At 44.1% G+C, this 17,274-nt stretch overlaps 1 long non-coding RNA gene and 3 other non-coding genes across 6 annotated transcripts; all 4 read left to right on the forward strand.

The window, feature by feature from the left end:
* The first annotated feature begins 3,862 nt into the window (after positions 1-3,862).
* Positions 3,863-6,263, forward strand: LOC103178887. Of its 3 annotated transcripts, none has more exons than XR_006084942.1 (6): positions 3,863-3,891; positions 4,560-4,625; positions 5,336-5,401; positions 5,679-5,743; positions 5,859-5,925; positions 6,113-6,263. It is a non-coding gene; the product is annotated as an uncharacterized LOC103178887 (long non-coding RNA). The 3 variants fall into 3 exon arrangements; XR_006084943.1 differs by having other exon boundaries at positions 3,879-3,913; XR_006084944.1 differs by lacking the exon at positions 3,863-3,891 and adding an exon at positions 4,368-4,473.
* On the forward strand, positions 5,172-5,239 carry LOC121848610. Its single transcript, XR_006084987.1, has one exon. It is a non-coding gene; the product is annotated as a small nucleolar RNA SNORD50 (small nucleolar RNA).
* On the forward strand, positions 5,530-5,597 carry LOC121848609. Its single transcript, XR_006084986.1, has one exon. It is a non-coding gene; the product is annotated as a small nucleolar RNA SNORD50 (small nucleolar RNA).
* LOC121848611 lies at positions 5,972-6,036 on the forward strand. Its single transcript, XR_006084988.1, has one exon. It is a non-coding gene; the product is annotated as a small nucleolar RNA SNORD50 (small nucleolar RNA).
* Positions 6,264-17,274: the final 11,011 nt, after the last annotated feature.

Consider the following 17,274-nt stretch of genomic DNA (forward strand, 5'->3'; position numbering starts at 1 on the left):
TTTTTCTTGTCTGGGCATAAAATCGAGGATGAGTCAACCTTTATAAATTCTTCTTCAGAGAATGGATGACTGATGACCAATGCTGCTCTTGGTGATTTTGTGTGCAATCACGTAACTCACTCTTGTAATCTCATCCCGGGATGCAAATTATTTTGAATTTGAAAATGCTTTGTTTGTTTTGCATTCGAACAACCATCTCAACAGCTTTCTTTCCTTTTTGTTCGGCAGAAACGTTCTTATATTTGCAAGCACGTTTGCTGTCAAAATGGTGATTCAAGTTGTAGCCTTTGAGCACTACCACTTTCTTTGCGAATCAAGCACACAGATTTTCCACTCACACTGTTAAAAAAATTTAGAAGTCTATTCTTTGTTGAATATTTGGCCTTCAGCGTCCACTTTCCACTTCTTTGATAAACACATTTTGAATTAACGTCCTCTTCAGTGAAAAGTATTGCCGCGGTTGCCGCGCGCATGTTTGAAAATTTGCCGATCCGTATATTTCTGACGTCAGCCTGATTCAACACTTAAGGGAGTGTGCGCACAACTAAGCAGTGTGATTGGCTGATGTTCCCGGTCTGATTCAAATGCAAAATTTGTGCGACTTTCTGGGACTGAACAAACTATAATTTGTTCTATTGCTAGGCACAATGACGGGCCGGATACAATCATTTGGCGAGCCGGATATGGCCCGCGAGCTGTATTTTGCCCACCCCTGCTTTACAGTATATCCAGTGATGCACTTTGAGACCTCCTTAGTAAGTGAAAAGCCTATAGCAAATGTAAGGATTATTATTACTCCAGTAAACCCCTAGCTTACCGGATTCTGGGCTTCTGCAATTTAGACCTAGCCGGACCAAGCTGGAAAAAAAAATTGTTAAAAAATTTTCACAGTGCGCACTCGTGTAGACTTCCACCAGCTGAAATCTTGTAGCACATCCAATGTTGCACTATGCAGCCTCCCCATCTTTGCTGGCCTTTACAGTGGCCAGGAATATCAACTTTGACTCAGATTGTTTGAATACAGTGAACAAAAATTAGCTTATTTCCTATCTTTTGTTCACGGGATTCAAACAGTGCCAGTATTGGCATTTACCAGCCTTTTTCAAAATACTAGCCCTGTATTTAGAAATAGCCAGAAATTCTAGCTCGCAGGACCAGATCTTCCCCATTAGTCCAGCTAGCCAGGGTTTTAGAGTATTATTGTTAGAAACTCTGAGTTACAATAATTATGTTTTATGGACTCATCAAGACCCAGTTAATTGAATCAATGGTAAGAATAATACCTAGCATGGAGAAAAATGGAAAGGACATCATTTGAAATTGATGTTTGAAGCCATTCTTCAGTACACCTTGGGGATTCTGCTTTAAAAGATGCTATTCGTTGGTTGGTGGCTGGAATTTGGTACTGAGCTTGCTTGTTCCCACTTTTGATCATTGTCTAGTAACCTCTGCTGGAAAATGCACATTGGGCACATGATATAACAGAATTGGGCTCAGCTGTGATCCCCACCAACACACACTGTGTCTGAACCTTATCCTTTCAGAAAATATATATATGTCCCTTCAAAATAAAAATGTAGTCACTCAATCCACAACTGTTTGTGGGACACTACTGTGTGCAATTAGCTGCCACATTCCCCCCCCCCCCCCAAAATATACAGTCAATTCACTTTACAGTATATTCTGCGAAGCACTTTGAGATTTCTTAAACATGTGATAAGGCGCTATATCAAATGCAAGGATTATTATTAATATTATTATTATTATATAAAGACCAGACTACTGGGCAAGCTATCAGAGTGCACCCATCTGTAGCATTGGAAGAAATGTAAACATTTAAGGGAGAAAAGGAGAATACTTTATTCGCACCAAATCAGAAGGAATTATTTCTTAGAAAATTAAGACATGCTTTTCTTTATTTGCTGAATTGTTGTATAACTGGCATCCTATGAAAAACATGGTGTTGCTACACTCTAGTGGCAATTCTGTGGCATAGAAGATGAGGAGCACGGTATCAAGTACTCTGAATTGTCTGTTATAAATATTTGAAGGTGTCATATTGTCATAAAAATACTCTTTTAATTTGAAAACTTGTTTATGACATTATATTATAACCATATGCACATTTTGAACTTGTATCGTACAATGTCAACAAAGTTTTGACATTAATAGGAAATTAAGTTATTGTAACGAATACAACAGCATCATACTGTGAAGTGCTTTGAGACATCTGGAAAACGTGAACAAAACTATATCAAATGCAAGGATTACACTAGCTATGTAATTAGTTCAAGAAACACAAGGTAAATTGTTACTTGACTGGATGTTTTTGAATTTCAGCTACCAAGAAGTCCCTGGGAGGCCATACAAAATGATAGTGTAACTGCGATTTAATAATAATAATCCTTGCATTTGATATAGCGCTTTTTTCACATCTTCTCGACTTCTCAAAGCGCTTCACAGAATATACTGTAAAGTGAATTGACTGTATATTTGTGGGTGAAATGCGGCAGCCAATTGCGCACAGCAATGTCCCACAAACAGTCTTAGATTGAAAATGACCAATTTATTATTGTTTTGGGTTTTTGGAGGGATTATTATTAAGCTCTGTGTGGAGTAAGGAAACTTGCCCAAGGTTTCGCCCTCTGCCTGGAATTGAACTCAGGTCTCTCGCTTGCAAGGCAAGTGCTCTAACCACTGAGCTACAGGACTCCACAAGCATGGTTGTTGCATCATCCATGTGATTTTCAGAGAGGAAATAGAAGGTACTTAGACTTACAATATTTTCTACATTAATGTAATGTACATTTCTGAGACACCTTTGACCTGACTTGTATGTTTAAGTGCTCTGGGGTGCTACCCCATGTGAGGGACACTACCATGCGTAAGAGGTGCTATATACATGCAAGTTGTCATTGTTGTATGGCTGTGACGCTAGAAATGAACGTGTACATTTGATTTCTCCCAGCGTCTTGGCCAACAATCTTCCTAATATAGTGATCGTTCACTGTGTGGGTGTTTGTGGGACCTTGTTATGCGCAAAATGACTGCTGTGTTTATCTATATATACAGATGCTACTGTTGACAATAATCACCTGTCAAGCATTTTAAGACTCTGTGTGGAAAAAGTTTTTTTTATTTTAATTAAGACCGGTCAGCGTGGGGTGCCAGTCGTTGAGCGTTATTACGAGTTTCAGAGGGAAAATCGTGGTACTGGGCGTTAAATAGTGCAGCAAATAGCAATGAGCAACGAGGACTTGAGCCTCCACAACAACAACTTGGATTTACGTAGCGCCCTCCACGCCGGACGGCGTCTCAGAGCGCTTCACAGTTTCGGATCCCGGGAGCGCGCCGGGGGCGGGGGGGCGGGGGGCGGGGGGCGGGGGAGGAAGGTGACCAAAGGCGCGGTGGAAAAGAAAGGTCTTCAGCAGAGAAGGCACCTCGTAGACAAGGCACCTCAGCCACTAGCCCGCAAGTAGCCCAGTGTTATGGGTCGCCTCCTGTGGGTAACAGAGTGGCCGATTTACGTTAGTGCTTTTGAAACTGTGTAAGTGTCAAGAAAACATCTTTTTTTTAAACCCCCCCCGGATCATATATACACATCATCATGCACAGCACAAGCCCCGCCCCGCCCCGCCACGTGACCGAGGAGCCCCGCCCAGTGTGGCCACGTGACTGAACAGCCGCCGCACTCGCACTCGCACACGTGACCGCAGTTATTTCCTGACCTGCGATTGGGCGCCAAGACAGCGACCCCCCCCCCCCCCCCCCCCCCCCACGAGGAGGGGGGAGGGGTCAACTCACACAGTGCTGCGCGGAGCTGACCCCCTGCTATATAAGGCGTGCGGCCCCGCCCGCCCTCCTTTTTGGAAGCGACTCTCAGGGTGTGAGGTGCGATTGGGCTCCGCTCCTGGTACCCCCCCCACCCGCTCGGGCCTCCCCCCCCCCGGCCTCCCCCCCCCCTCGGGCCTCCCACCCTCCCGCTCGGGCCTCCCCCCCCCGCTCGGGCCCCCCCCCCCCCCCCCCCCCCCCCCCCCCCCCCCCCCCCCCCCCCCCCCCCCCCCCCCCCCCCCCCCCCCCCCCCCCCCCCCCCCCCCCCCCCCCCCCCCCCCCCCCCCCCCCCCCCCCCCCCCCCCCCGCTCGAGCCTCCCCCCCCCCCGCTCGGCCTCCCCCCCCGCTCGGGCCTGTCTGACCTCTGTGCCGAGGAGCGGTCTGTCGGCAGTTGCCGAGGGTTTGGATGGTTTGCGAGCGCGCAGTGCCTGCGGGCGGGGGGCCACGTGGCGAGTGTCCGCCTCACCCACCGCTCCCGGGGGTCACTTTGCTGAGCGCTGACGTGCAGTTTGTGATTCGGTATTGATGCCTCTCCACCGCATCTTATCCTCCCTGGTCTCGGATTCGCTGCAGACATCGTTTGCAGCCATTTCTGCTGGTTTTACTGCCAGTTGCGAAGGGTTTTGACACTTTCCCGGTTTGGTCTCTGCTTAACTTTGATTTTGTCGATTTAAAGGATCTGTGGTAGGAGGTATAATCCTGACCATTTGTTTTTATTTGTTCTGCAGATGTATTCAGACTCGATCATGCTGGAAAGTGGTGCCCTCAGCGTCTCAATCAGCCAATGCTTGAAGGTAAATATGATCTGTGTTGGAAGGCTATTTAATTGGAGTATAGTTCATATAATTTGAACTGTTGGGTTTTAAATTGTTGTTTTTAATTAAATTACTAGAATTGGATAGACTAGGAAATGGGAGGTGGAGCAAAATGTTTTTGGAAGATAGTTCCAGAAGATGAGCACAATATCTCAAGGTTTGTGAAAGAGTCGGGAATAAGTGGCAGTGTTGTGTTGAAGCCCAGAGTTGGATTGCATTGGTCGGCGAGGGGGGGACTTTGAGATATTTGGAAGGTCAGAACGAGGATGTTAAACTTGGTCCTGTTGGGATCTTTGAACCTAGCGATAATGGGTGTGAAGAGTGAGGGTACAGCCCTGGAGTTTCCTGGAGATGGGGTGTTGGCATGCGATGAGTCCATTAGAGGCAACTCACTGAAAGGAAAAGGTGGATATGTATTCTGCAAGAGTAGTTCTTTTTAAAACGGTAGTTCTAATGGCTATATGTGAGCGTAGGTAATAACTAATAGGGAAACAGCTTAAGTGTGTCGCACTTGGTTCTTAGTCTAATCAGTGACGGAATAAATTCTGAACCTGATTCTCTGATGAAAAAGAAACGGATCTGACTGCTGAGATTTGCCGAACCAGTGTCTGACTTAATGCATCTTACTCACAATACTTGTATTTGATGCTTGTTTTTGAAGTGTATTTTGTATTTGTGTATTCTTCCAGGTACAACTGAAAATGATTTTGCAGACGTGAAAATTACCTCTTTAAGATGTTCCATTTAATTAACAGGTATGTTGAAACCGCAACAACTTGCAAGTGGTTATTTGTATGTGAGCAGAGGCGATTAACTGAAGTTTTCATACTTTTAAGAAAACACACAAGCTCTAATTAAATACATGATATTTGGTTCTTGGTCTAATCAGTGATGAAAACAATCCAAAACCTGAATTTCTGATGAAAATCTAACGGATCTGACTGCTGAGAATGGACGAATCAGTATTTGACTTGTGTAGTGTTGATACTTCTTGTAATGTAACCTACTGATAACAGTTGTGTTTTCTTTTAGGTGCATTTTAACCTTAAGGTTTCTGTCCTGGCTCAATTCTTAATTTCACCCAGAGATGTTTGACGGTAGGCAGTTCAGTATTTGAACATTCTAAACTCTTTTTTAATTTGTTTGAATCTCATTATTCGTGTTTTTTTCAAAAACTGTTTAGTGAGGTGGCTTTCCTTGCTTTACTTTCAGTGGAAGGAGTGATGTTTTAGCTGGATGTGTGTTCTGATCCTTTTGGCCAAGAGGACTTGAATATAAGGTGCTTTTTTATTTTTTAAAATGAGCTTGAATGTTGTATTTGGTCTGGTCAATGATGACTTATATCCAAATCTGATGTTCTGATGAACCATACGGATCTGACTGCTGAGATTAGACCTTGTTTCTGAGTTTTTTTTAAATAAACCTGACCTGTGATTTAATTTAAGTTTCTAAATGCATTCCTGCAGGTTCATTGTATGTACATTGGGAAGATGTTGAATCAAGATCTTGATGGCAGCTGGCAACCAGGATTCTTCTTGTATCTATAACTACAAATGGAGCTTGGTTTATTCAATTCCTTCATCGGCAATATATGAAACTAATAAAAACTTTATTTAACTTGCTGTTTCCTTCATTTTCATGAGCTGACTGGGTGTAGACTCTTTTGCTCTTAAGAACTGAATAAGAATCCTTGCATTTGATATCATGTCTTTACCAAATCACTGCCGTGAGCCACTTCACAGGATTTACCCCAGTGTGACTAATTTGTAGGCAAACATGAGTAGCCAACTTGCATGCAGCAGTGTCCCACAAACCTAGCTGGAAAATGTTAGCCAGCAGATATTCCCTTTGAATAGTATGGGATTTTTTTAATGTCTTATTTCAAAGGAAACCTCTTAACAATGCTGCACAACATTGGAGTGTCAACTATATAACCTCCCTCAGATGACAGTCGCAACTGAGCAGGCTAACGTGGTAACTAGCTGAATGCACCCAAATGGATTGGTTGGGTGAGTGTAGAGATGTAGTTCACTAGTCATAAGTATTGCATAAAGGCACTGGCTTCTAATTGTGATACACTTCTAACTGTGGAGTCCTGTAGCTCAGTGGTTAGAGCACTCGCTTTGCAAGTGAGAGACCTGAGTTCAATTCCAGGCAGAGGGCGAAACCTTGGGCAAGTTTCCTTACTCCACACAGAGCCTAATAATAATCCTTCCAAAACCAAAAACAATAATAAATTGGTCATTTTCAATCTACGACTGTTTGTGGGACATTGCTGTGCGCAATCGGCTGCCGCGTTCGCCCACAAATAGACAGTCAATTCACTTTACAGTGTTCTGTGAAGCGCTTTGGGACGTCCTCCCGACGTGAAAAGCGCTATATCAAATGCAAGGATTATTATTATAACTGCTGCTGAGATATTTAGTATGGTGCCTTTCATGTTATGAGGATATCTTGAAAGTGCTTCACATAATACGCTAAATAGTCTTGGAGTGGTGAAGCGTGACACTTGAGATTGAGAAGAGGTCAAAGATACAGGTCCTCTGATATGATGGGGAAGTGGGGGAATTGAAGTGAGTTCCATAGTTATGGGTTGCAGTGGCTGAAGGCTCAGCTGCTGCTGGTGGAGACGAGTGAACCGCTGCTGCTGGGAGAGCCAGCTGAGTAGATAGTGGAATGGGATGTGAGCAGCGTGGGGGGTGGTGCTGGGGCATGAAATGATTTGTAATTCAGTGTGAGTATGAAAGGGAGCCAGTGGACCTTGGTTAGGACTGGGGTGATGGAACGTAAATTTGTACAGGTGAAAATACAGGCAGCAGAGTTGGAATTTGTTATTTTGTGAATGGTGGAGCTGGGGAAATTGTCGAGGGCATTTGAATAATTCAGGCAGGAGGTGGCTTATGGATATGGGTTTTGGCTGTGTTAGGTGTGAGATACGATCAGGTGGAGGAAAGAGGTCCTGGTAGGATAGAGACCTGGGGATCAAACCTGACGCCTAGGTTAAGAACAACAACAAGATTCCATTTATAGAGCGCCTTTCACGTCGGGAGGATGTCCCAAGGCGCTGAAACAGGTTAGATAACTCTTGAGGGATAGGCTGAGGCAGTTGAGGTTAGCCACAGGTGACAAGTCAGTTGTTGACTGGAGCCAAGGAGTTTGGCTTTCATCTTGTGAAGTCCTGTAGCTCAGTGGTTAGAAAACACACCTTGCAGCCAAGAAGACTTGGGTTCGATTGATTCCCAGCAGGGCAAAATCTTGGGACGAGTTTATTTATTCCACACGCCTCTGTTTACCTATCAGTAAGTAGGAACCCAGTTGTTAGTCAATTGGCGGATCGCTTTTTCGAGGGTAATCCCTTAAAAAATAATAGTTTGGTCACTCAATCCATAACTGTCTTTTAGGAGAACTCTGGCAGCTGGATAATTGAGATCTCATGGCAAGAATTATACTTAATTAAATAGGCTTTAGTTGTTCAATATTCTTAAGTCATATCATCAACAAGAAGTTCTGTAGCTCGGTGGTTAGATTACTTGCCTCACAAGCAAGAGACCTGGGTTCGATTCCTGGCAGGGCGAAATGTTGGGCAAGTTTCCTTTCTCCACCTGCCTCTGTTTACCTAATAGTAAGTAAGTTGTTAGTTAATTGGCGGATTGTTTTTCTGAGAGTAATAATTCCTTGAAAGATAAATAATAATAAATTGGTCAATTCAATCCACGACTCTTTGTGGGGCACTGCTGTGCACAATTGGCTGCTGTGTTTTGCCTGCAAAATATTCAGTCAATTTACTTTGCAGTATATTCTCTGAAGTGTTTTGAGAAGTCTCGAAGATGTGATGAGGTGCTATATCAAATGCAGGGATTATTATTAACATTCAGCTGCAGAAAGTTGGTTCTCATCCAGGACTTGATGTCTGATAAACAAGTTCATTTTTTTTGAACAAGCTGACAGAACATCAGTGAGCCTGGAAGAGAAGTAATTTTCGGTATCATCTCTGAGGCTTTTACCCCCATCTTCGCCCAGCTCCACAGGCTCCCCATCCCCCAGCGGATCAAGTTCAAGATCCTCCGTGTTCTTGACCAACCCTGTGACCCCATCAAACCCTACCAGCCTATAGCTGCTTCCTCCGCTCAGCAAGCACTGGCCTACTTTATGTCCTCCACCCCACCATCAGCAGTCAGATGTTCAGCATATCTGCTCCCACTTTGGTATTCCCCCTGTAGTCCCTTTGACTTGACCCTTCCGTTAAATGCTCTATGAGACGCTATCCTGTGTGGAGGCCACTATATAAGTGCAAGTTGTTGTAGCCTTAAATGTTTTCCTCGAGACCTTCCTCTGACTGAACTTTAAGCCATCTTTCCCCCCTCTTCCCTCAACCCCCACCCAGCTGAGGTGCAAAATATGGACTAATCAGTGCCTTGGGACATCCTGACATGAAAGACACTATATAAATGTAAAATTGTACTTGTTTTTCTTGTAATGAGTATCAAACTGCTAACTTGCATCTTTCCACAGATTTCTGCATTTCACAGAACTCTGTTCCAGCCATCGAATCAGTCACAAACAAGGCATATAAAAGTAATAGTGGCATGAAATGAAGCAATCAGGAATAGAAACTGCATGATTTCTCCAGCTGTGCCACAGTTATTAGTGGATCTGTGGAAAGGTGCAAGTTGTTCTAATAATAATAATACTTGCATTTGATATAGTGCCTTTCACGTTGGGAGAACGTCCCAAGACGCTGACAATTAGTGTTTCGGGACTTGAGCTGGGGATCGGTCAGGGTGGAAGGAGGGTGACCAAAGGCACGGTCGAAGAGGAAGATCTTGAGACTAGTCTTGAAGGAGGCAAGGGAGGGATGGAGTTCCAGAGAGTGGGTGCTGAGTGCCAGAAGGCCCACCCACTTAGTTGGGCCCGGCGAGGCGGGGGACGGAAGCAAGCGGAGGGAGCTGATAGGTTGGTAGGGGGTTAGAAGATTGCAGAGGGAGGGGGGAGCAAGGCCATGGGGGACTTTGAAGGTGAGGACCAGGATCTTGAACTGTATCCTCTTGTGTGAAGGGAGTTTCCATAGTTGAGACTAGATGTAATGAAAGCATGAATGAGGGTCTCAGCAGCCTGCAATATAAGACAGTGGCGGAGCCCTGTGATGTTGCGGAGGTGGGGGAAGGCAGAGCAGATCATGGCGCAGATGTGGGGTAGAAAGGACAGTTGAGGATCAAACAAGACCTCAAGGTTCCGGACTGGCTTAGCAAGGTGGAGTGTGCAACCGTGGATGGTGATGCTGTCAGTGCCTGAGATGAGGAGGCGCTGACGGGAGTCAATCAGGAGGGCCTCGGTCTTGTTGGCATTCATCTATGGAAAGTTAGCTCTCATCCAGGACTTGATGACTGACAAATATTCTGTCATGACAGCAGTGGTCCTGGAGTCAGGGTAGAGATAGAGTGGCTGTCATGCGCATACATGTGGAAGTTGACCCCATGTCTGCAGATGATGTCACCAAGAGGGAGCATATAGATATTGAGGAGGAGGGGAACATGGACAGAGCCCTGAGGAATGTCGTACGGGACAGTGCTTGGGCTGGAGGAGAAGCCATTTGTGGAGATGAAATGGAGATGGCGTGAGAGATAGGATCTGAACAATTCAAGGATAGAACCATTAAGGTTGAGGTGAGAGGAGAGGCAGTGGAGGAGGATAGATAACAACAACAAAGTTACCTTTATAGAGCGCCTTTCAAGTCGGAAGGACGTCCCAAGCTGCAGGACATTCAGGGGTCAGAACCCGAGTATAGAGGAGGGGTGGGGTAGGGGTGAGGGAAGGCAGAGAGGTGGGAAGGCGACCGGAGGCTCGATCGAAGAGGAGGCTTTTGAGACCAGCCTTGAAGGAGGCAAGAGAGGAAGCGAGGCAAAGGGACTGTGGGTTGGAGTTCCAGAGTGAAGAGTCAGAAAGGCTGAAGCCTCAGCGATCAATGGTATGGTGGGTTGGGCGGGTGACATGGAGCAGGCCGGAACCCACTGAATGGAGGGAGCGGGCAGGTCAGAGAGGTAGGAGGGGGCAAGGCCGTGGATAGCCTTGAAAGTAAGGATGAGGATCTTGAATTCAATTCTCCTAGGGATGGTGAGCCAATGGAGTCGGGCGAGGGTGAGAGTGATGGGGTCACGGAGCCTGGTGCATGAGAGTACACGAGCTGCAGAGTTTTGGATGATCTGCAGCTTGTGAAGGGAAGAGTTGGGAAGGCCAATGAGGGTATTTCCATAATCGAGCCTTGATGTGATGAATGTATGGGTAAGAGTTTCGGCAACCTGAGGGGTGAGGCAGTGGCGGAGTCTGGCAATGTTGTGGAGATGGTGGTAGGCAGTGCCAGTCATGGCATGGATGTGGGTGAGAAAGGACAGTTTGGGGTCAAACAAGACATCCAGGTTCCTGACTGGCTTAGTGAGGCTGACTGGCTTAGAGTGGTCAAACCCCGGAAAAGTGATGCGCCAATCAACTAACAACTGGGTTCCCACTTACTGCTTGGTAAACAGAGGTGTGTGGAGTAAGGAAACTTTCCCAACATTTCGCCCTTTCCGGGAATCAAACCCAGATCCTCCCGCTTGCAAGGCGAATGCTCTAATGACTAAGCAAAAGGAGTCCAGTTGTATTAAAGCCATTGGTAATGGCCTTTCTGCTGCTCCAGCTTAGATCAGTGAACTCAGCAATAAGTTACTCGCGTGTGAGATTGTCTTTATTGAAAAAAATGCATCAGCCTGGTTCAGTTGGTAGCAATCTCACATCTAGGTCAGAAGGTTATGATTTAAGCTGTGACTTCATTGTCAAGGCTAGACGCTCTGATGCGATATTGTCAAAGGTACTGTGCTACACATGAGATGTTAAACTGAAATAAAATAAGCCGGCCTCCATATCAATTCTGTAATTATGTTTTTAATCATCTGGCACAAAGTAAATGCAACCCATTTGACTTGAAGCAGAAATACATTTAGTACACATCCTTCTCTTTCCAAATTACGAATAATACACCTGTACACATTTTTTTCATGTCAAAATTAATGTTGGCTTTTGATGTTCACCAGCCCCCCCTTTATAGCAAACTGTTACAAATCATATGCATCAGAACAATCAAGAATTGAAAGATCAGTGTCACTGCTGCAGGTCAGAAACCCAGTTGTTTTCACAGAAGGGTTTACACATGCGAAGCAGACTTGCTGTGGTTGCAGATTTGTTTCTTGTGTGAGGATTTATTAATTCAGTCAAATCAACAACAGGACATAGTCCAATTGAGGTTTTGAAAAAAAAACTGGTGACTGGTGCCATCCAGTCTCACAGATATTTTCTTTCTATATACATAATAATCCTTACATTTGATATAGTGCACTTCCCACCGGGAGAGCATCTCAAAGAGCTTCACAGGATATACTATATATTTTGTGGGCGAACCCAGCAGCCAATTTTTGCACAAAGCAATATCCCACAAATAGCCATGGAGTGAGTGAGCGAGCAATTCTATTTGAAGGATTCTTAGTCTCAACATCAGGAGAAAATACTCCATTTGGTTTATTAGCATGGACATTATGAGTTCCAAATCATGATGTGGGGCTTGAATCCACAACTTTCTGACCCAGAGACAAGAGTACTCCAACTGAGCCAGATTGACACATGATTCCATACCTATTCACACTTTTCATACAATTTCTATCATGATGTTTTACCAAATGTATTATTTTAATTGTGCTAGATTAATTACAAGGGAGGCAATAGTTATTGACAATTAGTGGTGTGGCACCGTGAGCCCAAACTCTTCCAGTCTTGTTTTGGGGTTCATAATACTTGCAGCAACAGCAGATCAGGCAGTGCTGGATGATTATATAACAAAACAAGTTCTGTCAAGGGTAGTAGAAAGACCAGGGACGTCAGGTGACTAAGAGTCTCATTCTTTTTGATAACTTAAATTTCTGCTTTAGAGCAGAACAAAGCTAGTTTACAAAAGCATGTTGAGTCCAGGTACTTCTTTCTAGACTGAACAACCACAACATGCATTTATATAGCGCCCTTCAGACCGGATAGTGTTTTGGAGGCTTAAAAGTGGCAAAGCTTGACTCCAAGCTGGGGAGAGGTGACCTTACGTACAGCCAAAGAGAAACGTTTTCAGGTGTGGTTGAGACAACAATGACGAAATAAAGCTGTTCTTGTAGAAACAAGTAAGTATCAAATATAAATGTTCCAGTAGACACTTAAAAAACACACCATTTCCCTGAAGCCATCAAAATGGTCCCTGTACAAACAAAAGCCAGCCAAACTACTAAAGTCCCTCACCAACCTCACTATGAAGATCCTTGTCCTCACTTTCAATGCCTCATGGCCTCGCCTCACTCTACCGCTAAAACAGGGGTGTACAAAATACGGCCTGCGGGCCATATCCGGCCTGTCATTGTGCCTAGCAATAGAAAAAAATTATAGTTTGTTCAGTCTCAGAATGTTGCACAAATTTGACTTCTAAATATTTTAACAATGTGAGTGGAAAAGCTGTGTGTTTAATTTGCAAAAAAATTGTGGCAGTGCTCAAAGACTACAACTTGAATCGCCATTTTGAAACATGCTTGCAAATATAAGAACGTTTCTGCTGAAGAAAAAGGAAAGAAAGCCGATGAGATGGTTGTTCGAATGCAAAAAGAGCAAAGCATTTTCACAAAACAATTTGCGTCCCAGGATGAGATTACAAGAATGAGTTACGTGATTGCACACAAAATCGCCAAGAGCAGCAAACCATTCTCTGAAGGAGAATTTATAAAGGAATGTATGGTTGACTCTGCCTCGATTTTATGTCCAGACAGGAAAAACCAGTTCAAGAACATTAGCTTGTCAAGGCAAACTATTGTGAGACGTGTCGAGGATATCTCTGAGAACCTGTATCTGCAGTTACAAAATAAAGTAAGCAATTTTGCATAGCACTTGATGAAAGTTGTGATGCCAAAGACACAGCCCAGTTGATAATTTTTATTCGAGATGTCACCAAATATTTTGAGCTCACAGAAGAATTGCCATCAATGTAGTCAATGAAAAATACGACAACTGGAGAAGACTTTTTGGAGGCAGTAAATAAGTGTATCTCAAAATTAGGAGTGGAGTGGAAAAAATTGGTGAATGTGACCACCGATGGAAGCCCAAATCTGACAGGCAAAAAAATTCAAGATCAAGTCAAAGAAACAAATCCAGAACAGAATATTGTTTTTCTACATTATCCACCAAGAGGTCCTCTGTAAGAGTGTTCTAAAACTAAGCAATGTCATGAACACAGTTACGAAAGTGGTCAACTACATTCGAGCAAGAGGTTTAAACCACAGGCAATTTGTAACTCTGCTTGAGGAATTGGAATCCGAGCACATGGATGTTCTGTATCGCACAAATGTAAAATGGCTTAGTTTAGGAAAGGTCTTGAAAAGAGTGTGGGAACTGAGAAACGAGATTGATTTATTTTTGGACATGAAACAAAACAATTCAGATGTCCCACAGCTGAATGATGTGAATTGGCTCTGATTTCGCATTTGCCATTGATATCATGGGCCACATGAATGAACTGAATTCAAAACTGCAATGGAAGGGGCCTGTGTGCATGATTTGTATTGCAGTGTCAAGTCATTTATGACAAAATTATTTATTTTATCTCGTCAGATAGGAAACAGGCTGTTCTCCCACTTTCCAACTTTGCAGCAGATTACTGTTTGCGATCAAAGCCTTAAAAAGTATACTTCGTCACTACTTGACTTACATGCCGAATTTTCTCGCTGATTCCAGGATTTCTATTTGATTGGAAACGACCTGTCTTTGGTCTCTTCACCTTTCTCATTTAATGTTGACAAAGCCCCATTTGACCTCCAACTCGAGCTTATTGACCTGCAATGTGATCCATTGCTTGCGGAGCAATTCAAAGCAGTGCCGCTTCCCAGTTTTTACGCCTCTCTTAATGAATATACCTTCCCAAAAATAAAGGTTCATGGCCGCAGGATGCTTGTGCTGTTTGGATCAACTTACGTATGAGAGGACACAGTTTCTGTGATGAAATTCAATAAATCAAAACATAGATCTGTGATGACTGATGACCAGCATTGCAACAACGGAGATGATGCCTGACTTCAATTATCTGGTTAACGCACATCAGCGCTTTTCTTCTTCCCATGGAGTGAGCTTCTCACATACTCATCAATATATGAATAAATGAATAAATATCGAATAAATGTCTGCTCAATGAGTTGTTTTTATTTAACCTAATTTTAATGAATGTCAATTATATAGACTTTATTTTATGCATGTACAAGTGTAAGACTTGAGTTTGGGCTATTATTGAGCATTTGCATCTATATTAAGTGGGTGGCCTGCAAAACTTACCAAAACTTGTGAAGTGGCCCACCAGCCAAAATAATTGCTCACCCCGGCCCTAAAATCTCTTGAGATCCTATTACTTTCCAGCCCCAAAGTTCCATCAACTCTGCCACCTCCTTTCCTCCACCATTCATAGGAACATAGGAACAGGAGTAGGCCATTCAGCCCGTCGAGCCTGTTCCACCATTTAATTAGATCATGGCTGACCTATATCTTTACTGGAATTTCAAATCCAATTTCCCGCTTTCTCCCCATATCCTATAATACCCCGACCTACCAAAAATCTGTCAATCTCTTTCTTGAAGGTGTGGATGGATCCAGCATCCATGACTTTTTGGGAGAGAGAGTTCCAGATTTTTACCACCCTTTTGAGTGAAAAAATGCATCCTGATTTCACTCTTAATTGGCCTGGTTCTAATTGTAAGACTATGCCCCCTTGTTTTGCATTCCCCCAACGTAGGAATTAGCTTTTCTGCATCTACCCTATAAATTTCCTTTATCATCCTAAAAACCTCTATCAAATCACCCCTCAATCTTCTAAACTCGAAGGAATACAATCCAAGTTTACGCAGCCTTTTCTCATAACTTAACCCTTTTTGGCCTGATAACATTCTGGTGAATCTGCACTGCACCCCCTCCAAGGCCACTATACTTTTCCTGTGGTGTGGTGCCCAAAACTGAATGTGGTCTCCAGGTGGGGTCCATATAGCTGAAGCACCATTTCTTCCCCTTTGTATTCCAGGCCTCTCGAGATAAAGGCCAACATACCATTTGCCTTTTTGATTATGTTTTGCACCTGGGAACTAGTTTTTAGTGACTTGTGGATATAGACACCCAAATCTTTTTGCTCTTCCACAGCTCTTAATTTCTCCCCGTTAGGAAAGTATTCTGCCTTATCTTTTTTCGGTCCATAGTGGATGACCTTGCACTTCCCTACATTGAATTCCATCTGTCACAGCTTTGCCCACTCACTTAATCTGTCTAATTCCCTCTGTAACTTCCTACTCCCATCTTCACTACTTGCTGAGCCTCCTATCTTAGTGTCATCCACAAACTTGAATATAAAACTGTCTTATTTCTTCATCCAAGTCATTTATGTATATGGCAAAAAGCTGAGGTCCCAGTACAGACCCCTGGGGGACACCACTTGTCACGTCCCCCCAATCAGAGAACGTTCCCTTAATCTCTACCCTCTGTTTTCTGCCTCCCAACCAATTGCGAAGCCACGTCACAAGGTTACCTCCGATAAATCTATCGCGGGCTTCTATTTTTGCAAATAATCTTTTGTGTGGAACCTTATCAAATGCCTTCTGAAAGTCCATGTAAAGTCCATTCGCAGGCCGTCTTTAAGCCACTTCGCCTCACTCTGTGAAACTCTCTTCCAAAATTACCTCCACTTTGTCCCCTCTTTCTGTGCTTTCAAAACTCACCTAAATACCTCGCTCACCAAATCTGCTTTTATCTTTTTCCCTTCTAACTGCCTATCAACTGGAGTTCCCAATCAGACTCGGTAAAGTGCTTTGACACTGAATTCAAGTTGTTAACGTTTCTTTGCACACTCTCTCCCTGGAGGGAAGCATCTTGCTCCCCTATTTCATAGAATTATACAGCAGAGAAGGAGGCCATTCAGCCCATTGTGTCTATGCTGACTCTTGGAAAAGAGCTATCCAAATCAATCCCACTCCTCTCCCCGCTCTCCATAGCTCTGCAAACCTGTCCTCCGCAAATAATTATCCAGGAGCATTATTCTGGATTCTGGAGACTTGCCTGGCATGAGCCAAGGCAAGAGCTTTCTTCCCTATAAGCGCTTTGGGACGTCTTCCCGACGTGAAAGGGGCTATACAAATGTAATCTTGTTGTTGTGTAAGGAGCCGCTCTGGTACAGCGGCCACATTCCTGAAGGTGCATTGATATGCACTATCTGTGGTGACGGACCTCTTTCCTGCGTTAAACAGTAAAGATATACAGTAGCAGTGAGTGTGTGGGGGGGGGGGGGTGAAGGGGGGGACATAGGTTAAGCTTCACAACCTGGCTGTGCACTGACGGAATGTCTTATTTCAGTCACCCAAACGGGTTAGATATTTAATGTTATTTTAAACCTCGCGCCCCGGTCATTGCAGACCGAGAGGGTGTGACTTTGCTTTTTCATTTGAATCCGCCACATCCTTTGCTGAAGCTCCAGCTGACCCTCAGAACCCCCCCACCCACCCTCTCGCTTACCCCCCGCGCATGCGCGTATGGGGCAGTTGTAAGGGGA

The sequence above is a fragment of the Callorhinchus milii genome, unplaced genomic scaffold, assembly GCF_018977255.1.
Source record: "Callorhinchus milii isolate IMCB2004 unplaced genomic scaffold, IMCB_Cmil_1.0 Scaffold3, whole genome shotgun sequence".
Taxonomy (NCBI): Eukaryota; Metazoa; Chordata; class Chondrichthyes; order Chimaeriformes; family Callorhinchidae; genus Callorhinchus; species Callorhinchus milii.